We start from the raw sequence: 24,836 nt of genomic DNA on the forward strand, positions 1-24,836 counted from the left end.
GGAGGGTTCTAGTTACCCTCCATTTTTGGTCACTTAAAAATAGTACTATAACTTTTAACCTCCGTTCGAATGAGCCCTCTCGCAATATTCTAGGACCACTGGTTCGATACGACCACCCCGAAAAAAAAACAACAACAAATAAACACGCATCCGTGATCTTCCTTCTGGCAAAAAATACAAAATTCCACATTTTTGCTGATAGAAGCATGAAACTTTTATAGTAGGGTTCTCTGATACGCTGAATCTGATGGTGGGATTTTCATTAAAATTCTATGAATTTTAAGGGGTGTTTTCCTCTTTTTTCGAAAATAATGCAAATTTCCTCAGGCGCGTAACTTTTGATGGGTAAAACTAAACTTGGTGTAACTTATATATTTGAAATCAGCGTCAAAATTTGATTATTTTGATATATTTATTGGTATAAAAATTCCGTTTTTAGAGTTTCGGTTACTATTGAGCCGGGTCGCTTTTTACTTACAGTTCGTTACCACGAACTGTTTGTTAGAGAAGAAGAGCTTTTTAGAGGGTAGTGAAGATAGAGGTAGGAAATACATTTTTGTGTTAAAGCAGCATAAAATAAAAAGGATACATAAAAATTTACTAATACGATACGATACGATACGAATTTATTATGTCAAATAACAAGAATTAAATTAGACACAAAATAATTTAAATAATCACTCTTCCTTGTCACTTACTTATTAAAATGAGACACAAAATACTGTCGACAAGACAGACTGTATCGATTGGTAGCCACGGGCTTACAAGGCTTCAGTTTATTCTGGTGCCTTGCGTGACACACTGTTCTTGCCAGTTCAAGGAGCAAATCTTGATGCCTTTTTGCTTCCAAAGGCTTTTGTCCAAAGGCTATTGTAAGCTAGTGTCACCTGGCTTCATGTCCTTCTGGGCCTGGGATTTCGAGGTTATCATTAGAATTTTTGAATTCTGGACTTAATATCACACGGGTAGCTCGTTTCTGTCCACTCTCAAGGTCATTTCTTTGCTCTTTACTTAGCCCCGGATGCCACACAGGACAAGCATACTCTAAAATACTCCGAATGTACAGTTTATGAAAATTCAACCATGAAAAACGACTAAAACTGAATCGCCGAATTGTGACTAGATTACGCAACGCTATATTCGCCTTCTTAGTACAATTATTTACATGATCCATACATGACATTTTTGAGTTAAAAGTCAAACCTAAAATTGTCATATTATTTACAATTGGCACATTTATATCACTTTGACTAGGAACTTTTTTTTTTTTTAACGAGACTCTCATAAGTTCTGACTTTTTCCTATTAATTGAAAGCCGTTTTTCTTCACAGTCAGCCTCCAAACGGCGAATTGTGCCATCCGTACTAATCATGGATCCTAGCTTATCAAGTATCAGCTATGATAAATCATCTGCAAACTTCGCTCTGTTTTCATGCCAAGTCGCAATTTTGTTACACAGTATTAAAAAAAAGAAAAAACAGGTCCTCTTTTGGTACCTTGGGGTATTCCACAGAAAGCCTCAAGAAAATCTGACTGTACCCCATCAGCACTAACACACTGTTGCCGTCCGTGTAAAAAACTATAAACTATCCGAATTAAAAAAGGTCTAAAATCTGTCATTGACTCAAGAAGGCCTGATTTGTCGAAAGCCTTTTCTAAGTCTGCTTGCAATATTTCTACAAATGCATCTTTAATTTCTAGATGCTCCAGAACTTCTTCCACAATTTTGATAAGATAATGTACTGTGTTAGACTCTTCGATAAACCCATATTGACAGAGATCTATTTTATGACAGAAATCTTCTAGTAACCATTTCTTTAGAAAATGTTCGAAAATATTAGATACAATATGGGTCAAAGATATAGGTCTTAGGTCACTCACCCCTTTTGGATTCGAAACTTTAGGTATTCGCGTTACAACTGCTTTTCTTAAATCATTCGGAAAGGTACCACTCAAAATACATTGGTTTAAAAAGGCAGTCAGAGGTTCAGCTAGAAAGGCTGCGTTTTCTTTGTACAGGGTTGCTGGAATGTCTCCAGGGTAAGTTGCCTTATTGGGGTCAAGTCTATCAAGAACCTTTGCAACTCCGTGAGGGAAAATCACAGGTATTTCAGTTTGAACAACCAAGGGGGGAACACTGGGAATTGGGGGATTGCTTCTGCAAATACTAGCAAAATACTTACTAATTGCGTTTGCGTTGAGCTTATTCCCAGATTCGTCGTATACGCTTACACTTTGCCTTACAGAGGAGCCAGTGAGAAGCCGTATTCCTTTATAGTAACCGGCTGGATTTGTGGTCATGAGCTCGTTCATTTTTGAACCGTATGACTTCTAAGCCAATCTACATTCATTGACCACTTGATTTCTCAGCTAATGAGCAAAGACCATTTCATTCGAGTCAACTTTTACCACTTCGGACAAAACAGGCTGAATTCTATTTTCCAGTTACGTTGTTGATTTAAGTAGGGTTTGCATGGGGGTTGAGTTGAATGGAGGCTGAGCAAAATCGGAATAAGTTAAACGGAGGTTGAGTTTCAGGGGGGTTGATTAGATGGAGTGGAGTTAAATGACGGTTGAATTGTAGGGGGGTTGAATTGAACAAAGGCTGAGTTGCATGTGGGTTGAGTTGAATAGGGTTTGATTTAAACGGAGGTTGAATTTCAGGGGAGTTGAGTTATGGTACTGATTTAAATGAGGGTTGATTTGTAGGAAGGGTGAGTTACATTGGGTTTCATTCAAGTAAGGGTTGAGATGCCTGAGGGTAGGATTTATTAGGGTTTTAGTTAAACAAGGATTGAGTTAATTTGCTTTATAATGAGCCATTGAACAACTCTCTACGATGTTCCCAGTGCCAAGCTATCAGTGGAAAAAAAAAGATTCCGTTTAGGCCGAATGCTGTAGTAGCTGCCATATTTCTTGATTTTCAAGCCAATGTATCTCCCTTGCTATTCAAGCCAAGGGACAGAAAGTCTGATATATAAGGGTTTCGGGCAAGGTGGCTCTAATGGTGCACTTTTTCTTTTGACCTCACTCTTAATTTAGGAGTTATGGGTTTTTATATTTCTTAACATTGGACATGATCGTCTCTTACTTGGTTGCTAGCTACTGCTGCAACCCGAATAAAAAGTCGGACATCGATTATACAAACTGATTACAAGAATTAAAGTTATATTTAAGAACGTTATGGATATGCTGAGTAGCTTGATTTAACTTTTTGAAAATAAGAAGCCAGCCATCGACTATACAAAATGATTCCAAGAATTAAAATTCCATTTCAGAACGTTGTAGTTACGCCGAAAACATCGTTCAACGAATACTTTTTGCACTGTACAAGAAAGCAAATGGGTGAATGAAACAGTATTTTTAGTACAAGTAAACTGATTTTCACTTTTCCATGTTTCAACTTGACATTTCATGTATAAACGGGGATATTACAAAAAAAAATCTTAGGCACTTTGTGAGATTCGTCGTAACTAACAAAAAGAGGTACTTCAAATCACTTGGACACAAAATATCACTGAGACTTAAATTTGGCAGGTAACAACAACTTTTGAACAATTAAACCAGAAAATTAATAATTTTTTTATGACAGATCCTTCGACCTCAACAGCAACGTCCTTGTCAATGTCTTTGTCACCTTCAGTTGCATTAGTCATCGATGATGATACATCAGGATATATATGCCATAGATTCCATCCTGCAGCATGGCTAGCTTTCACAAATGAAGAAGTGGTGCTGCAGCAAAGGAAGACATGGAACATTGTCAGTGCTTGACATTTGGAAGTCCCAAGCTTCGCAGTGATGCAGGGTATATGGATAAACTTGCGGTTCCCACCAACTCCAAAGGACACCCACAATTCCACGATATTCAAATCGTGAAAAAACTAACCAGCAAAACGAGAACATCCGTGTCTGCCAACTGAACCATCAGGAGCTTGTACCCAGTATCACTGCCTACCTTCGCGTGCAGGACAATGCTTGTATCTGCCTGTTTGTGTGTACAGGGACTTAAATTTCTAGTATCGATAATTCAGTCAGAACACAACACAAATTCATTCCTCGTATAATAGTTATCGATTTTCGGGTTGGTCAATCTTTTCCAAAAAAAAATTCAGACAGAAAGTCAGGTAGCTCTTGCTTATTCTCATGAACCCGCAAGAAGTTTTCCCATTTCGACTTCTGGGGTATCCTTGTTGTGAACAAAACCCGGTTTCTGATCCTTGCACCATGCTTTGTTCTTTCTATATACACGTCCAAGATGACATTAAGCCTTATCCATCACATGATTTGAGATCGAATATACGGAATGAGCGCGAAGACTGCGCGATCATTAGAAATTTGGCTTCAATGGGATTCAACATATGCAGGATGACAGCACCATCCATAATACACTGCAAACTAAACGGAGCTAAAATAGATATTGTCAACTCTGAGCATATTTCTATACCTTCAAGCAGAAGTGGAATGAGATCAGATTTTGGGCTGCTTTGGAGTTCACCTTCACTTGAAAGCGCGGGAGGAAACATTTGCTTTTGTTGTGAGAAGAAGTTTGTCAGGTCACTAGATCTGAATTGATTAGCAATGTAGAGACTAGAAAAGAGGTCTGTGTTCTTCCTCGAGGCATCTAACCTGCACTACATTGGTGTGTTTCCAGCATGTACTTGCTTTTTCTGAAATACTTCGACATTATTTTGAGGGATTCTACCTGACAGTGGTTGTTTCCTCAAGACAAAGCGGTTCATCACAAATTCCTTGTACTTCTGTTCCCCGTTCTGATATAGGGATGATACAAGTTCTTTTACCTGAAAAATTGGTCGACTATCTAGCACAAGCAATACCTTGGACTAGTTTTACAATAGGTTTTTAAATTTCTCAATGACATCAGCAAGCTTTTTCACATCAACAAAAAAAAACTGCTTCTGAGTATTTTCATTTTCTTCGTGATGCGTAGTTGGACTGTCGTTCCAAAATACTGGGGCTCAAACTCTTCAATCAAATTCTTGATTTCTGGTCCAGCAACTAAAGTTCGTCTGAGACCCTGCTCGTCAGAGGTGAAACCAACTGCACCGGAAACATCTTTAAGTACTTTATTCCACTGATCGTTTGCCTGGTTAATCGGTATGCTAGAAAAGTGTCAGTCCGGTTTCTGAATGGTGAATCGTCCCTGCTTGAAGTGGCTTGCCAAAATTGGATGGCTAGTTTCAACAGCCAACACATCAGGGACGTGATATGTGTGACATTTCATTGATGTAAGAATAAAAATGAGACGACCAGCGCAATCAGCAGAATTTTTTGCCAACTTCTAGACTATCTTATGCTACTAAAATTGTATTTTGCTGACGATTCGCAACGTTGTACGACGTTTTGACGACGTTCAAGTGACAGGATTTTTGCCTTCACTTCCGGGATTGTTCAGCGTAGTCGATAGTACGTGTCAACCAATTTTTATACTTTCTTCAGACACTGAACGATTCTTCTAATTTTTATAGCTTAGCCACCCCATTATTCGGAAAATATTCATCTTTATTCCTATAGCAATGCTTTTTAATTGTATCATTGATGCACTTTCCATTAAAATTCTGTTTCTTAATGAAGTCACCAAACGTTGCACTTTCAGAAGCACTAATTGTTTTTAACCCTTATTATCTCATTTAGGTCGCTGAAGATCTAACCCTATCCTCATTGGACTACTCCTCATTTTCTTAAATTCACGCTCAACTTTGACCATCTAAAGATAAGATCTTGTAATTTCAGCAGCTTAGGTAGAAACATCTGGTGAACTTCTTCAGCTCCTTTTTTTGTAATTTCTAGAAGGTCAGTGTAAAATCAAAACGGATTATGGTAGAAAAATAGACAGTCTTCAGCGGAATCACAGTGAAATGTATGTATAACTATATATACTTTTTGTCTTTGAGTAGAATCAAACCACAAAACGAGTGACGCTATCGCTTTCTGTTTAAAAATCAAGCTTAGATGGCTTCGTTGGCGTGCAGATCGGTTCCATCGGATATGAAATTCAGGCAAATGGCATAGTCAACCATAAGCCATCAGTTTGGATGATACTAAGGCTAAGGTATGCTTCCAAGCTGAAAATGACGATACAGATGTTTAACAATTAACAGTAAATAATTGTCAAGTAAAGTAAAAATATATTTTTTTTAAATTTTTAGATGATTTAATGCTAAGGGCTTTCACACTTGCTGAATTCCCTGATGAGATTAAAGCCTGATTCCTACCTCAATCCCTGTAACCCTTCCCCCCTTAGATATGGTCTTGTCCGAAAAGTTTTTTTAGATGCCTTTAAATTTTATGGCTGTCAAAATTGGCCAGTCCTGACTTCAAATCCAAGCAGGACCGACCTAGGTACCAAAGAACCAAATTTAGTTTTATCGAAGTTTCAGGGAACTGAACCTAAAGGCTTTTAACTACGCTCCTTTGTGTCCCCATCCTTAGCCACAGAAGAGAGTTCTGGTCATTTTAGTCATTTCTTTTAAATTAGTATCATATTGTGTTGTGTTTGCTTAACAAGAAAAGTATAATCTTCCTGAACTCTCATCGAAGTTTAGTTAAAATATTTTACTAAATTCTTATGGACGTTACATATATTAAAATCAACTGTAAAGATAAAAATAAGTTATAATGGTTTGAAGTCATAAAAATTTTGCTATCTTTTTCCGAGAATTGCGTTGGTTGGAATTGGAAATGGGTTTTTTACTGGTCAAGGCATCACAATGACTTACAAAAACAAAATGTACTGAAATTAAAATACACAAGTGTAAAACATATATCGCTAGATTTTTACTTCATAAGAAAATATAAGAAAAAAAAAAAACTACACAAGATTGGCAATGAGAAAATGAGAGCTTCCTTGCATACTGTACATTCAGGATGGGGAATATAGGGGCAATTAGAAGGAATATAGGGGTAATTTGAGAGAGGCAATACAATAAATTTTGTATTTTATAAACAAGTATCACAAGCAAAGAATGCCAAGTTGTGTCATTTTGTCATTAAAAAAAAAAAAATATATCGTAAATAAAAATAAATGCCATGCAATTTGATCAGTCAATCCTATAATGTGAACTCAATTGTCAAAAGGCAAAAAAACCTTGTACATAATATAAAACTAGAAAATGGGGCATAAAAATAAAGTGAAATAATACAATAGAAACAAGAAGCATTAAAAGCATACACAAAACCACAGAGAAACTCAAGGAGGTTAGTAGGTCAATAAGTTAACATGGTACTAACATGATAGTAAGACAACCTGCTTGTTGATTACATCACTGCTTACAGGTGTGTTGTTGTTAATTTTATTAGTTAAAATCAACATGTACCTGATTCTAGAGTGAATTTAAATTAAGTAGGGTAACTTAGGAAGGGTAACTACCTTTCATGTACTGTAGTTATGACATTGATAGACTCTAGGATTAGATTTTGAGAAATTTTTCAAAAAACAGTAGGGTATGAAACCCAGGAATCTAGAATTCGATAATGATGATGATGATGCATTTATTTCCAAAAAAGACACATAAAACTGTTGTATTGGAGCACAAATAAAAGAGAAATAATGAAAAAAAAATAAGAAAGCACAACACAAACATTAAAAGCACTGAGAACAAAATATAGAAGATGGATGGAATCTTTTTAGAAAAATGGTTTGTGAAATAGCAAAAGATGGCTGAGGGAGGAAAGTAAAGAAAAGAGCTAAGAATATTAGCAAGGACCTCTTAACGTTGGATGAAAAGGAAAAGGGTTTATAAAAGAATTTGTAATGATGTACAAAAGAATGGAAAATCTATCAGCAATTTGGAAGGAGTTACTCACAGCACTAAAAGAATTAAAAACAATACGGCTTCAGTGGGGATAGTATGGTATATGCGATTTTGAAATATGGTGGTTGCAAAGTTGGAGATGAATTGCTGAAGATTAAGAATCCAATTTTTTAAGGGGAAATACCTAGTGACTTCAGGAAAACTAAAATTAGACAATGGTAGTTATCTCTCATCACAACCACACTCAAGTTCTTGGTCAATGTAGAACTGGTTTCTCTGTATTTCAGTATGTATTTGGTAATGCTCAGCTTAGCATGAGAGAGATAAACTATAATGTAGTTATATTTTAATTAGATATTTTGGTTAGGTTAGAAACCATTTAATATAACGTGTTTGTTGTTTTTTTTTGGGGGGGGGGGATTTCCATAATTCTCTGTTGTAGTTTCTATAATTTTGTTACTAAGTATTTATTTTCATCATACTTAGGTACATTTTCTTAGGATTCACCTAACTTCACTTCTTGAGTGTGATGGCTATTAGAGATAAGTACCCAAACTCTTTATGTGAAGATGATATATTTTGAATGTGGTAAATATGAAGACATTGGTAGAATTTATGTAGGAAGTAAATTACTTAGGTGATATTCATCAGACTAGGGATAATGCTGCATATAAAGTTTTTACAGAAGAATAGTGTGCTTTTAGGAAGAAGAGTGGATGCTTAAGTTAAATTTTCACTTTCAGACTAACACTTGAGAAGGGCCTAAATCATCATGCCCCTCTAAACCTCAGCTTTAAAAATTATGAACAGGCATTTGATTCAGATCATAGAAAAGCTTTAGCAAAGGTCATATACTAGTATATTATGCCATCAATGTTCATTAAAGTGAAAATAATATTGATGCGTTTAACTCGGGAGCTAAGCAGGGTTGTTTTGTCTCCCCATGTATATGAATTTTTTTTTGTACTTTGTCCTAAGGAACATGGGAATATACTATCAAATAGGAAGGATAAAAACTCCTGGACCTACATTATCCAGATGGTTTGAGTATCTTCTGGTAAAGATAGCAGCTTTACAGCACCTTCCTGAGGCATAATCTAGGTCCTAGATTCACCTAACTCAGCTGTTTTCCGGGTTAGTAAGAAGCCCCTCAACTCAAACTTAGTAAATGATAAAACTAGAACCCTGATTCTTATTTCTTGATATCTTCAGCGACAAGATTTTAATGTGCTCTCGGAAAGATAAGTTTTCATCTAGAAAAATTCCAAGATGCTTAAAATGGTGAACACTTTTAAGTTACACATTATTAAGAAAAATATAGAAAAAGTACTGCTTTGAACTATGCCCGTACGTGAAAACAACATATATTGACATTTATTTTCATTAACAGGTAGATTCCTAGAATACGAATTAAATGCAGCTGAAAGTGTCACATTAAGGTTTAAAAATAATCTAGCTAATTCAGAATGAGATCCAAAAGATACTGCATCATCAGAAATTATAATAACTGCATAGAGGTAAAACTTCAGCAAATCATCTATAAAAAGAAGGAATAAGATAGAGTCTTAAGGAACGCCACTTGATATAGGAAAACAATTTGAACAATAGCACTTCCACGATCAAAAGATTCCAGCTTTCTATTTGAAAGATACGATTTAAGAAAAAAACTAAGAGAACTTGATGAGAATCCATGTTGTTTTAATTTCATAAAAAACAAACGATGATCAACAGTATCAAATAGGCAACATGAAGAAAAATCGCCAAGGCACTCTGGCTACTGTCAAGAGTTGTCGTAGAAACTTCGAAAAGGGCTCATTCGATTGAAAATTGGAATGGCTAGTGCCCTTTTTAATTATCGAAAGTGGTTGGAAGGCAACTAACACCCCTTCAACGCACACCAATTCCCCAAACACATGCAATGAAAATATAGATATAGCCATTTTGTTCAACGTAGTTGATTTCCAGATAGAAATTATGTTTTTGAGGGGGACACTCCCCCACAGCCCTCAGGGCCAGGGTTGTAAGTTATGCCCTGGGGCATATAAGGTTTTCATAGAAGGCGTTGCCGTAGAAACTTCAAAAAGGGCTCATTCTATTGGAAACTGAAATGGCTAGTGCCCTTTTTAATAGTCAAAAGTGATTGGAGGGTAGCTAACCCCCCTCTTACGCCCATCATTTATCCAATCAAAATTTTGAGATAGCCATTTTGTTCAACGTAGTTTGAAGTTCTGGAAATTAGGTGTTTGATGATGACAACCCCTCTCCCCCCTCCCCAATGTCCCTCAGGGCAAGAGTTGTAAGTTACACCCTGGGGAATATAAGGTTTTTATAGAAAGAGTTGTCGTAGAAACTTCAAAAAGGGCTCATTCGATTGGAAATTGAAAGGGCTAGTGCCCTTTTTAATAGTTAAAAGTGCTTGAAGGGCAACTAACCCCCCTCTCACGCCCACCATTTCCCCACATACATTCAATCAAAATTTTGAGATATTCGTTTTGTCCAACGTAGTAGACAGTTATGGAAATTTGGTCTTTGAGGATGAAAACCCTCCCTCCCCCACAACCCTCAGGGCAAGCGCTGTAAATTTTGCCCTGGGGGCATATAAGGTTTTATAGAAAGTTTTGTCGTAGAAACTTCAAAAAGGGCTCATTTGATTGGAAATTGAAAGGGCTAGTGCTCTTTTTAATAGTCGAAAGTGAATGGAGATCAACTAACCCCCTTCTCACGCCCACCATTAGAAGGAAACTAACACCCCTTCTAAGACCACCATTTCCCCGAACACATCCAATCAAAATTTCGAGATAGCTATTCTTTAACGCAGTTGAAAGTTCTGGAAATTATGTCTTCGAGCAGGTCACTCCCCCCACAGTCTTCAGGGCAAGGGTTATAAGTTATGCCCTGGGGGCATATAAAATTTTTACTGAAAGCTTTGTCGTAGAAACTTGAAAAACGGCTCCTTCGATTGGAAATTCAAAGGGCTAGTACCATTTTTAATAGCCGAAAGTGATTGGAGGGCAACTAACCCCCCTCTCACGCCCACCTTTTTCCACAAACACATCCAATCAACATTTTGAGATAACTATTTTGTTCAACGTCGTTGAAAGGTTTGGAAATTAGGTCTTGGAGGATCACAACCCCCCCCCCCCCACAGCCTTCAGTGCAAGGGTTGTAAGTTGTGCCCTTGGGGCATATAAGTCTTTTATAAAAAGTGATATTGTAGAAAAATCAAAAAGGGCTCATTCGATTGGAAATTGAAAGGGCTAGTGCCTTTTTTAATAGTCGAAAGGGATTGAAGGGCTAACCCCCCTCTCACGCCCACCATTTCTCCAAACATATCCAATCAAAGTTTTGAGATAGGAATTTTGTTCAACGTAGTTGAGAGTTCTGGAAATTAGGTATTTGAGGATGACAAACCCCCCAGAGCCCGCACGGCAAAGGTTGTAAGTTATGCCTGGGGGCCTATAAGGTTTGTGTAGATAGTGTTGTCGTAGAAACTACAAAAGGGGCTCATTCAATTGAAAATTGAAAGGGCTAGTGCCCTTTTTGATAGTCGAATGTGATAAGAGGGTAACAAACCCCCCTCTCACACCCACCATTTCCCAAAACAAATCCAATTAAAATTTCGAGAATGCCATTTTGTTGAACATAGTTGAAAATTCTAGCAATTAGGTCTTTGAGGATGACAACCGTCCCCCCCCCCCCCCCCCCCACACACACAGCCCTCAGGGCTAAGGTTGTAAGCTATGCCCCGGGGTCATATAATGTTTTATAGATAGCGTTGTCGTAAAAATTTCCAAAAGGGACCATTCGGTTGGAAATAGAAAGGGCTATTGCCCTATCAATTTTTATGGAAGGGATGATTGTTTAACTTCAGAAGAGGCTCAATCTTTCTCCCTGGAAAAGATTATGTCATGAAACGAACAGAAATTAATCGAAAAAACTTTTGCACATAAGTTTTTCAAAATAAAAGTAAAGAACTCCATTAAACCAAAAATGAACTAAAATAGGATCAAATAATTTACCAAGCATACAACTACCCCAAATCAGTATCAATAAATAATTGAAACCCAAACCAAACAGAAATTAAAATAAGTCACACTCAAAACGAGCAGAAATTAATATGAGTAGGGTTCTAAACCCTATGCTTTCTAAAAGCCAGATAATAATTTGTACGTTACTGAAAAAAAATTCTTTTAAATGTTTTCACTTTTATAATTTTAAGAAATCAAAATTTAATTAAGATTTTAAGGAATAAATATCAGCATATGTATATTAAACTAACAATGCACATTTTTGTCAGTAAATTCATCCGAATTTTTTTTTAATGAAGTACAAATTATATTCTAGCTTTTAGAAAGCATAGGGTTTAGAACTTACTTACTTAAGTCCCATCCGTCCTTGAAGGTCGTCTTGGGGCCTCTTTCTTCGTAACGGCGTGGATGTGCCTTTTGTATGCTTCACGGTCTTCTGCTAGGCGAAGAAGGTCCGAGAGGTGGTGAGGTGCAGTTTTCCTTCCACCTTTTTGGAGGACGACCACGAAGACGAGAACCATGAATTCGGCCTTCGGAGGTGATTTTCGGGAGACGGGACTGACTCATTCGTTGTACATGACCGAGCCATCGAAGTTGCTGGAGCTGGATCTTCATGATAATTGTTTGTTGTATTTTAAGGCGCTCGAGAAGTTCGAAATTTGAGATTCTATCAAGGTAAGTGATCCCGCCGATGCGGCGGAGGCACTTAGTTTCAAATGCTGCAAGTCGACGGGTGTCATTTCCCTTCAGTGTCCATGTTTCACATGAGTAGATTGCAATGGGGATGATCAGGGTATCAAAAAGTCGTGTCTTAAGACGCAGAGACAAATCCTTGCTTTGCCATATCGGCATAAGGGCTTTGAAACTGGAACTTGCGAGGGCGAGACGTCTTTTAATGTCTTTTGATAGTCTGTTGTCGCTGGTTATCAGACTGCCGAGGTAAGGGAACTCTTCAACCCACTGGATACTCTCTCCATTAATTTTCAGGTCTGGCTTAACTGTATCCTTTGGCTTTCGTGAGCAGCACATAGCCTTTGTTTTTGATACATTTATGATCATTCCAAAAGAACTAGTGGATTCAAAGACGTCGTTAAGAACGGCTTGTAGATCCTCGGGTGTTTCAGCCATTTCGTCGATATCGTCGGCGTAGGCTAGCTTATCTATCTGAACACCCCCTATACGTGCGCCACAAGTTGTCTCCACCAGGGATAAGACTGCTGTGAGGAAAAGGTTGAACAGCTCTGGAGACAAAAGGCATCCTTGAAGGACACCTGCCAAAGTCTGGAAACTGTCAGTGAGACCTTCACTAGTCATGACACGACTCCCAAATTTTGACTACATATCCTTGATAAGATCTACTAGGTTTCGTGGGATTCCGTAATGGAGGAGGATATGCCATAGGCTATTTCTCCAAATAAGGTCAAATGCTTGCCTAAAGTCGACGAAGAGCTGATACAGGCCGCAACCAAATTCCAGATATTTTTCTAAAATTTGGTGAATATTGAAAATTTGATAAAGATCAATCTCCCAGGGTAAAAACCGGCTGGTGTTCTTGAATGACTGTGGTAGATACGACTCTGATTTGTTGGAGTGCAATTTGGGTAAATATCTTGGCAGTTTGACTTGTTAGGCTAATAGGACGGTAATTACCACAAACTGCCTTTGACCCCTTCTTGTGTAGTGGAACAATTGTGGCTCCGCACCAAGAAGTTGGGAAATGACTCTTTTGCCAGGCACCGGATACAATCTTGTGGAAAAGATCTATAAGTGGTTCACACCGGACTTTCAGCAGTTCTGCCTGTATCCCGTCCGGGCCAGGGGCCTTGTTAGTCTTCAGCGCTTGGATGGCATCTTCGACCTCAGAACGGAGAGGAGGTGGGCTGGGATCTGAGACAGTAACGGGCAAGAGGTCCAGGACAGCAGAGTTTGGAAAGATATCAGGATTAAGCTTTTCTTTGAAATGCTCCATCCATCTCGATCGGATACCTTCTGTGCTTTGTATCTGAGAGCCATTTTTATCTAGCAGTGTACAAGAACTGAGGCTTTTCTTGCTTGTTAGCTCACGAACTCTCTTATACATGAAGTATGAATCGCCTCTCTTAAAATCAGCCTAACACTGTTCGCATTTGTCTTTAATGTAGGTGCGATGCACTCTACGGGTGGCTTTTTCTACAGCACGCTTCAACTACTTATATCTGTCCCTGCTCTCTCTGTCTTACCTGTCATTGTGTTTTCGTTTCTCAGTATATAATAAAATGATTTCGTTTGTTACCCAAGGCTTTTTATCACCCTTTTTGGTTCCTAGGGTGGACATCGCTACTTTGCTGATGATCTTAGAGGAGTCTGTGACCAGTTTATCGATATCCTCTTTAGATAGAGCTATAGGAATATTAGAAAGAAGGTCCAATATTTGAGTAGACAGTTCATCGATGTAGATTTGGCGAATTTGAGGGTCTTTGAGAAGATGTGTGTTGAAACGAGCGGGTCTATTATTCAGCTTTGCGGAAGATTTCAGGCGTATCTTTAGTGCAGACATGACCAGAAAGTTTTGGAACCCTACTTAGATTAATTTCTGCTCGTTTTGAGTTTGACTTATTTAAATTTCTGTTTGTTTTGGGTTTCATTTATTTATTGATACTGATTTTTGGTTCCCAGAAGCGATTTCCCAGAAAGTAATTTCCCAGAAGGGACAAAATCGTCGAGATCAGGGGGGGGTCTGAAATTGACTTTACACTAGATGCCAGCATAGATCCTGCAGTACTAGAATAATCACCAAAAGTATTCATAATTATTTTACGGTCTGAAATAATTTCTCCATTAATTTCAAGACAATCAACACTAATATTAGAAAATTGATTTGGTCGAATCGTTTGATTAATGAGGTTCCTTTCTCATGTCAGATTTATATTGGTCGAATCTATCTTTATAATATTTTTGTTTAGCAAATCTTATAATATAATTTAATTTATTTCTATAAGAACAATAGTCTTGAAACGAATTCTCTGTTTTAACTGATAAATATTATTTATACTTTTTATCTTTAACCCTAATTGACAAAACAGTCCCATCAGAAATCCATGGGTCAAATTTCTGTAAATAATTCTTATGCCTAACTCGAGAAGAAGTGGACAGGTTTGTTAATAGCGACATTTGGCTAACAAAACACGAAAATGCTTCAGTTACATTATCTGATGCAAAAACAGAAGACCAATCATGATCGTCAATGTGCTAATGTAAAGACTGAAAATTAATCCCTTCTATCTGTGAATCTTTATTCTTTCCTGAAGGCTTCTGCTGATCAGGAGAATTTTGGGTAACATCAAAAAGAGCACTAACTCGGAAGTGGTCAGACATGTCAGACAATATCACAGACGATTTTACTGCTCTCAATGAATGGATACAGAAAAATATATTGTCCAACAGCGTAGCAGTAGTTGTTTTAACTCTAGTATGCAGAGAAATGCTAGGTAGAAAACCTGATGAAAGCATTTTTTGAAGAAATTCTCTGTAAACATTAGAATCCAAAGTTAATTGGTCAAAATTGAAATCACCCGACATAAGAGCTGGTTTTTTACACTCTGACAACTTAACAAGCACTTGTACAAAAACATAAAAAATATCTCGCTGAAGGAGAACAAGAAGGAGGTTTAATCTCGCTGAAGATTACTAGAAGGAGGTCTGTAAAAAGGACATAAAATATACGGTAAGCATCCCGATGGAGTAACCTCAAGGAGTAAGCAGATACATCACTCAACACGACAGAAGACCAACCATTTCGAACATAAAACCAGTGCTTGGCCACCTTTCGCACTGACTTTCCTATTGCGGAAAAAAACACTTCATAATTTATTTGAAGTGTATTGTATATTAACAATGGCCCAGTAGGGCTTTTAGTGTTAATAAATCATATTATATCATAATCATATTATATTGGAAATATCCAGCATGGAAACAGGAGTATTATCCGATAAAAAGGTTTCACAAATTGTAACAACGTCATGTGGACTCGAAGCTAGTAAAAACCTGAGTTTGTTGTCAGCACTTTGTTAACCTTGAGCATTTAACTGTAGTACGCTTAGAGGAAATTTAGACTGGGTAGCTTGTGACTGTTCGTAGAAAAATCACATTCCGGCAAGTCTTTTACACTTGGTAGGTCACCGTCACTGCCAATTGTGGTGTCTAAAATGGGTACTGGTACATTATATTTAAACCAGCGCTATACACGAAAGAAGTCAATTTCGGTTAATGCTAATGAAACAAAATAAAACAGGATGAATATATAATAGTTTAGAAACAAATTTGAGCCAAACATTTGCACATTAGGGGGGGGGGGCATATATTATATTAAATACGTTACCTAACCTAAACTAGGTACCTTTTCCCCCCTAAACCCCAAAAAACAATTGTTTATATATTGTAAACTCAATCATATACCACGCTATACAATCATTTATCTCTTGCAAATAGCCGTTTGATGGGCTTCGTGTCGGGTTTACTTGTACAGTTTTTAGCGCTGCTTTAGATATAATGCACCAGTACCTTAAAATGTTATCTAATCTCAACTTCGAATTTAAAAATCCTCGGAAACACTCCATATCAGAATATAACTATACACTATTTAAATGGATGGTCGGATCTCCAAACTACAAAACATCAGCAATCATCTTACAGGGTACAATATGTGAACCATTGTCACATATTTAACACCTCTAAGTATACACACGTTTTCTTCTCAAATTCATTGCGTGCTAGTCTAAAAACATTTGATCAACAGATCCAAGACATTTAGCATTCTTAACAACAGAATATATATATATATATATATATATATATATATATATATATATATATATATATATATATATATATATATATATATATATATATATATATATATATATATATATATATATATATATATATATATATATATATATATATATATATATATATATATATATATAAAGCCATGATTCCCAAAATGGAGCACAGATTTCATCACTGGGGCATGGCAAAATTTTGGTAGGTGAATGGCAGGAAATGTATCCTTTTGGCTAACTATACTTTTGTGACTCAATTAAAAAAGACAAAACATTTTTCTTGGGAACAATGTCTCATGTAGGTTTAAAGATTAAAAGAGATGTATAATAGTACTGCAATAACGTACTTTATTGTATAAAATGTGTTCTACACAGATAATATTATTTATTAGCAAATTATATGCCTGGAGGACCACACAATTTTTTTTTTTTTTTACCAAGTTAGTGGTTTTATAAGTTTCCTTCAGGTGAATATACGGAAACTTTTGAGTAACAAAATTTAAATATCAAAAGAGGGGGGGGGGGGTATCAGGATTTTAGAAATGCTTGGGATAGGTATGGCCCAAAATTGACTAGAGACCAATGTTCTAAAGGTGTTTTTTTTCAAAAGAGTTTAAGTGCATCCAGGTTGTCAATATAGCATCGATATAATGTGTCAGGAACTGAATTGGATATTAAGTTTCAACTTTTAGGATAACTTGGGGGGGGGGATAAAACGGCATGAAAAGGGACTATGGATATTCCGATTTTCAAAGGGTGTATGTTAAATATAATAGGAAAAGAAGAGGGGGGGGGGACATTGGAACTTTTTCAGCATATTATTAGGGATTTGGAACTACATCAAAAGACAATTTGTCCACCCAAATTTGTCATATTGGCGTATTTATAGCATCTTAGGAATAGATAAAGATGTTATGTTGTAACTTTAAAGGTATTTTAAGGGGGATTTATAGGTGGGCATGAAGGTGAAACTATTAAAAGATATTGTAGTGTATGTTGAACAAAATCAAAACGAACTCTGTGCATGCAAGTTTTCAAAAGGGTATTTCTACAACATTCAAATAACAGCTGAAAGCATTAAATTGAACCTTTCATGGCTACTAAAACTTTACTATTAGTACTACTGCTATGGTGACAATTTCAATCTGTGACTGCTTTTAAGTGTTTGTATATGTGACTACTTACAATTGAAAATACTTGTGACTGTGACAGATTGTAACTCTGACAACTTGCGACTGCAATCCAAACTACTTCTAACTGCAATTGCCAGTACATGCGACTTTGATTGTATCAATTACTTGTGTCTGCAGCTATTTACGACTACAACAGCAAATACTTGTCAATATGACAGAATTGCAACTATTTGGAACTGTCTTGACTTGACTTGCTTTATTTACTACTAATTACAAAATAAACTATATACAAGCAACTGCCCGGGGAAGGCTCAAAAAGCCTGATGAAAGACGGTAAAAGTGTGACTTTTAGTGTGACGGGGAAGGTGTGACTTCTGTAAATGCAAAGGTGATTCTTTTAATTATAATTATGACTACTTCTAACTGCTACTACTATTATTATACTACTACTGTAGTATGCTACAATTATATACTACTACTATACTATTATACTACTACTGTTGTTACTATTATTAGTACAAGAACTGCCTCTTCTTGAAGAAGCTATTTTAATTTTTACTGCACATTTGACATTTTATTTATCTTCTGTAAATGAAGCACCAAAAAGGATTAAAAGTCAGAAATGTCCTTAGATATAGGTGTCCTTGTAACAATGGTTGGGACTGTTTCTGCAAGCAGTCAGTATTCAGATCAATACTTAAAAAAAAGTCTTTTAGCCTTCAGAACCATGGTCTGCGTTGCGCATGTGCTGATCTCCTGATTTGATTCGTTTAGTCAGGAGTTGAATGCCTGGTTGAGGGCAAATCTTAAAATGGTTCCCTTGTCCCCCTCCAGATGTCATTTCAGGGAAAGTGTAGGTTCGATGACAGATGGCTGGTGAATAATATGAGGAATGTATGTTTTGCAAGTGTTAAATATTTTGGAGGATTTTATCAGTTTGGTAATGCAGCCCAGAAGTAGATTTTGGGGATTTGTGTTTTTCGTCGTTCTGTTATGTAATGTTTTTTATTTAATGTCCATTATTTAAAAGTGATCCTTGGGCTTTTAGCGCAATAAACATACTTGCTTATTCAAATAGTCATTTACTGTTTTTCCTTTGTTTCAGAAATTCCTACCTACAATGTTTGGATGGGGCAAATCAGTAAAAGGGGAGCTTGGGGTTGACAACAATGCTGACAGACCACGCAAGATAATCTTTGATCGAGTGGACGAAGTAAAACAAGGTAAGCACCATACCTCTACACTACATTGGGAAACGGTATAAATTTTGTTCCCTGTTCTTAACTGCTATAAGTGTGACTAAGATGTGACTTTTGTTAACCCCCGCTAACGTTTTTCAGAACTGTTCACTGATCTTAACCTCGGATCCTTTTTTCGTGCTGCCTTATTTTTATTCTATGATCATAACTGCGATGTGACTTTTGTTGACCCCCACTAACGTTTGTCAGAACTGTTCACTGATCTTAACCTCGGATCCCTTTTTTGTTCTAGCTTAATTTTACTTGCCAGCAAGATATGGCAGAGTGAGAGAGAGAGAGAGAGAGAGAGAGAGAGAGAGAGAGAGAGAGAGAGAGAGAGAGAGAGAGAGAGAGAGAGAGAGAGAGAGAGAGAGAGAGAGAGAGAGAGAGAGAGAGAGAGAGAGAGAGAGAGAGAGAGAGAGAGAGAGAGAGAGAGAGAGAGAGAGAGAGAGAGAGAGAGAGAGAGAGAGAGAGAGAGAGAGAGAGAGAGAGAGAGAGAGAGAGAGAGAGAGAGAGAGAGAGAGAGAGAGAGAGAGAGAGAGAGAGAGAGAGAGAGAGAGAGAGAGAGAGAGAGAGAGAGAGAGAGAGAGAGAGAGAGAGAGAGAGAGAGAGAGAGAGAGAGAGAGAGAGAGAGAGAGAGAGAGAGAGAGAGAGAGAGAGAGAGAGAGAGAGAGAGAGAGAGAGAGAGAGAGAGAGAGAGAGAGAGAGAGAGAGAGAGAGAGAGAGAGAGAGAGAGAGAGAGAGAGAGAGAGAGAGAGAGAGAGAGAGAGAGAGAGAGAGAGAGAGAGAGAGAGAGAGAGAGAGAGAGAGAGAGAGAGAGAGAGAGAGAGAGAGAGAGAGAGAGAGAGAGAGAGAGAGAGAGAGAGAGAGAGAGAGAGAGAGAGAGAGAGAGAGAGAGAGAGAGAGAGAGAGAGAGAGAGAGAGAGAGAGAGAGAGAGAGAGAGAGAGAGAGAGAGAGAGAGAGAGAGAGAGAGAGAGAGAGAGAGAGAGAGAGAGAGAGAGAGAGAGAGAGAGAGAGAGAGAGAGAGAGAGAGAGAGAGAGAGAGAGAGAGAGAGAGAGAGAGAGAGAGAGAGAGAGAGAGAGAGAGAGAGAGAGAGAGAGAGAGAGAGAGAGAGAGAGAGAGAGAGAGAGAGAGAGGTATTTTCATTAAAAATCTCTCTTTTTTCTAGTTGCTTGTGGTAGCGACCACACTCTTATGCTTTTAAATGACGGAATGGTTTATTCATGTCACGAAGAGTACATCCTTGGCCAGGATAAATCGGGGAGAAAACTTGGTAATGTAACTAGGCTTGTTTATCTTGTTAACGAAAATTTTCCAGCAATTAAATAAAAACAAGAAAAAAAAAATTGAATTGCTAAGCTGACATAGTCCTTTTGTAGATGCAGGTGTCATCGAATAAAATCAAATGTCGCTAATGCCAATCATAGTGCCTAAGTAAAGAACGATGTATTTTTTGATTTTTTGTTTTTTTGGTCTTAGACCAGGGCACTTCGTATCGAAGGAGTTGTCGTAGAAGCTTCGAACAGGGCTCATTTGATTGGAAAATGGAAGGGCTTTTGTCCCTTTTGATAGTCGAAAGTGATTGGAAGGCAACTAACACCCCTTCCACGCCCACCATTTCCCCAAACACATTCAATAAAAATTTAGAGATAGCAATTTTGTTCAACGAAGTTGAAATATCTGGAAATTATGTCTTTCAGGAGGACACTCCCCCCACAGCCCTCAGGGCAAGGGTTGTAAGTTATGGGATCATATAAGGTTTTTTAAATGAAAGCTTAGTCCTAGAAATTTGAAAAAGGGCGTATTCGATTGGAAATTCAAAGGGCTAGTACCCTTTTTATTAGACGAAAGTTATTAGAGGGCAACTAACCCCCCTTTCACGCCTACCGTTTCACCAAACACATCCAATCAAAATTTTGAGATGGCCATTTTGTTCAGCGTAGTCGGAAGTTCTGGAAATTTTGTCTTTGAGTATGACACCCCCCCCCCCCACAGCCCTCAGGGCAAGTGTTGTAAGTTATGCCTTGGGGGTATATAAGGTTTTTTTTATAGAAAGCATTGTCGTAGAACCTTCAAAAAGGGCTCGTTCGATTGGAAATTGAAATGGCGGGTGCCCTTTATAAAAGTGAAAGTGATTGGAGGGCAACTAGCAGCCCTTCCACGCCAACCATTTCCACAAACACATCCAATCAAAATTTTGAGATTTTCAACGCCATTTTGTTCAACGCAGTTGAAAGTTCTGAAAATTTTGTCTTTGAGAAGGACACTTCCCCATAGTTTTTAGGGCAAAGGTTATAAGTTGTGCCCCAGGGGCATATAATTTTTTATGGTCGAAAGTGATTGGAGGGTAATTAACCCCCTCCCCCACCCACCATTTCGCCAAACACATCCAATCAAAATTTTGAGATAGCCATTTTGTTCAACATAGTTGAAAGTTCTAGAAATTAGGTTTTTGAGGATGACACCCCCCCCCCCCCACCAGCCCTCAGGGCAAGGGTTGTAAGTTATGCCCTGAGGGCATATAAGGTTTTATAGAGTGTTGTCGTAGAAACTTCACAAAAGGGCTCATTCGATTGGAAATTGGAGTTGCTTGTGCCCTTTTTAATATTCGAAAGTGATTGGAAGGCAACTAACACCCCTTCCACGCCTACCATTTCCCCAAACACATCCAATCCAAATTTTGAGATAGGCAGTTTGTTCAGTGTTTTTGATTTCCAGATAGAAAATATGTTTTTGAGGAGGACACTCCCCCATAACCATCAGGGCAAGGGTTGCAAGTTATGCCCTGAGGGCATATAAGATTTTTATAGAAAGTGTTATCGATGAAACTTCAAAATGAACTCATTCGATTGGAAATTCAAAGGGCTAGTACCTTTTTTAATAGTCGAAAGTGATTGGAGGGCAACTAACCCACCTCTCACGCCCACTTTTCCCCCAAACACATCCAATCAAAATTTTGAGACAACCATTTTCTTCCACGCAGTTGAAAGTTCTGGAAATTATATCTTTGAGCAGGACACTCCCCCCACACTTAGGGCAAGGGTTATAAGATATGCCCTGGTGGGATATAAGGTTTTTATTGAAATCTTTGTCCTAGAAACTTGAAAAAGGGCTCATTCGATTGGAAATTCAAACGGCTAGTGCTCTTTTAATAGTTTAAAATGATTGGAGGGCAACTAACCCCCTCTCACGCCCACCATTTTCCCAAAACACATCCAATCAAAATTTTGAATAGCCATTTTGTTGAACGTAGTTTTAAATTCTGGAAATTAGGTCTTAGAGGGCGGCAACCCCCCCCCCTCGTCTTTGTCTTAGAAAATTTAAAAAAGGCTCATTCGATTGGCAATTTGAAATGGCTTGTGCCCTTTTTAATAGTTGAAAGCAATTGGATGGGAAACTAACCCCCCTCTCACGCCCACCATTTCACCAAACAAATCCAATCAAAATTTTGAGATTGCCATTTAGTTCAACGTAGTTGAAAATTTTGGAAATTATGTCTTTGAGGATGATAACCCTCTCAGAGCCCTCAGGGCAAGGTTTTAAGTTATGCCCTGGCAGCATATAAGGTTTTTATAGAAAGCTTTGTCGAAGAAACTTCAAAAAGGGCTCATTTGATTCGAAATTGAAAGGGTTAGTGCCCTTTTCATAGTTGAAAGTGATTGGAGGGCACCTAACCCCTCTCACGCCTACCGTTTCCCCAGACACATCCAATCAAAACTTTGTGATTGCCATTTTGTTCAACGTAGGTGAAAGTTCTGGAAATTATGTCTTTGATGATGGCAAACTCCCCACACCCTCAGGGCAAGGGTTGTAAGTTATGCCCTGGGGGCACATAAGGTTTTTATAAAAAGCGTTGTCGTAGAAACTTCAAAAAGGAATCTTTCAATTGAAAAAAATCGAAAAGGCTAGTGCCCTTTTTAATTGTCGAAAGTGATTGGAGGGCAACTAACCCCCCTCTCACGCCAACCTTTTCCTCAAACACATCCAATCAAAATTTTGACATGGCATTTTGTTCAACGTAGTTGAAAGTTCTGGAAATTAGGTCTTTAAGGGTGACAACCCTCCTCCCCCCAGCCCTCAGAGTAAGGGTTGTAAGTTATGCCCTGGGTGTATATAAAGTTTTTATAGACAGGGTTGTCGTAGAAGGTTAAAAAGGGCTCATTCGATTGGAAATTAAAAGGGCTAGTGCCCTTTTGAATCATAGGCAGCACAATCGCGCTCTAAGTAAAAAACGATGTTGGCACAATGTATTGTTTTTTTTTTTCTTAGGCCAGGGCACTTCGAATCGAAGGAGTTGTCGTAGAAACTTCGAAAAGGGCTCATTCGATTGGAAATTGGAGTTGCTTGTGCCCTTTTTAATAGTCGAAAGTGATTGGAAGTCTATTAAAACCCCTTCCACGCCTACCATTTCCCCGAACACATCCAATCAAAATTTTGAGATAGCCATTTTGTTCAGCGTACTTGATTTCCAGATAGAAAATATGTTTTTGAGGAGGACACTCTCCCAAATCCCTCTGGGGAAGGGTTGTAAGTTATGCCCTCGGGGCATATAAGATTTTTATAGAAAGCGTTGTCATAGAAACTTCAAAATGGACTCATTCGATTGGAAATTCAAAGGGCTAGTGCCCTTTTTATTAGTCGAAAGTGATTGAAGGGCAACTAACCCCCCTCTCACGCTCACTTTTTCCCCAAACACATCCAATCACAATTTTGAGATAGTCATTTTCTTCCACGCAGTTTAAATTTTTGAAAATTATACCTTCGAGCAGGACACTCCTCCCACAGTCTTCGGGGCAAGGTTTATAAATTTTGCCCTTGGGGCATAAAAGGTTCTTATAGAAAGCGTTGTCGTAAAAACTTTTAGAAGGGCTCATTCGATTGGAAATTCAAATGGATAGTGCCCTTTTTGATACTCAAAAGTGATTGAAAGGCAACTAACACCCATTCCACGACCACCATTTCCCCAAACACATCCAATCAAAATTTTGAGATAGCCATTTTGTTCCACGCAGTTGAAAATCTTGGAAATTATATCTTTGAGCAGGACACTCTCCCCACAGTTTTCAGGGCAAGTGTTATAAGTTATGCCCTGGTGGTATATAAGGTTTTTATTGAAATTTTTGTCGTAGAAACTTGAAAAAGGGCTCATTCGATTGGAAATTCAAACGGTTAGTGCTCTTTTTAATAGTCGAGAGTAATTTGAGGGCAACTAACCCCTCTCTCACACCCACCTTTTCCCCAAACACATCCAATCACAATTTTTAGATAGCCATTTTATTCAACGTAGTTGAAAGTTTTGGGAATTAGGTCTGTAAGGATGACAACCCCTCCCCCCACAGCCCTGAGGGCAAGGGTTGTAAGCTATTCCCTGGGGAAATATAAGGTTTTTATTGAAAGCGATGTTGTAGGTAGAAACTTGAAAAAGGGCTAATTCGGTTTGAAATTGAAAGGACTAATTCAGTTGGAAATTGAAAGGGCTAGTGCCCTATTTAATAGTAGAAAGTTATTAAAGGCAGCTAACCCCCCTCTAACGCCCACCATTTCCCCTAACACATCCAATCAAAATTTTGAGATATCTATTGTGTTCAACGTAGTTGAAAGTTCTGGAAATTAAGTCTTAGGATAATAAATCCCTCAGAGCCCTCAGTGCAAGGGTTGTAAGTTTTGCCCTGGGGGCATATAAGGTTTATATAGAAAGTTGTTGTAGAAGTTTCAAAAAGAGCTCATTTGATTGGAAATTGAAAGGGATAGTGCCCTTTTTAATAGTCGAAAGTGAATGAAGGGCAGCTAACCCCCTCTCACGTCACCATTTCCCCAAACACATCCAATCAAAATTTTGA

The 24,836-nt window shown here is 37.9% G+C and overlaps 1 protein-coding gene and 1 long non-coding RNA gene across 3 annotated transcripts in view; one reads left to right on the forward strand and one right to left on the reverse strand.

Moving 5' to 3' along the window:
* Window positions 1–20,270, forward strand: part of LOC148940601 (uncharacterized) — a 41,953-nt gene extending 21,683 nt beyond the window's left edge. Inside the window, exons 2-3 of the long non-coding RNA XR_016143394.1 lie at window positions 18,862–18,979; window positions 20,165–20,270. This is a non-coding gene — a long non-coding RNA (uncharacterized LOC148940601). The remainder of the gene's footprint in view (window positions 1–18,861; window positions 18,980–20,164) is intronic.
* Window positions 1–24,836, reverse strand: part of LOC148940600 (uncharacterized) — a 179,219-nt gene that overhangs the window by 66,114 nt on the left and 88,269 nt on the right. The gene's annotated exons all lie outside the window — the stretch shown is intronic.

This window comes from Artemia sp. Qi Xiang Cuo, chromosome 19, assembly GCF_049724085.1.
Source record: "Artemia sp. Qi Xiang Cuo chromosome 19, ASM4972408v1, whole genome shotgun sequence".
Taxonomy (NCBI): Eukaryota; Metazoa; Arthropoda; class Branchiopoda; order Anostraca; family Artemiidae; genus Artemia; species Artemia sp. Qi Xiang Cuo.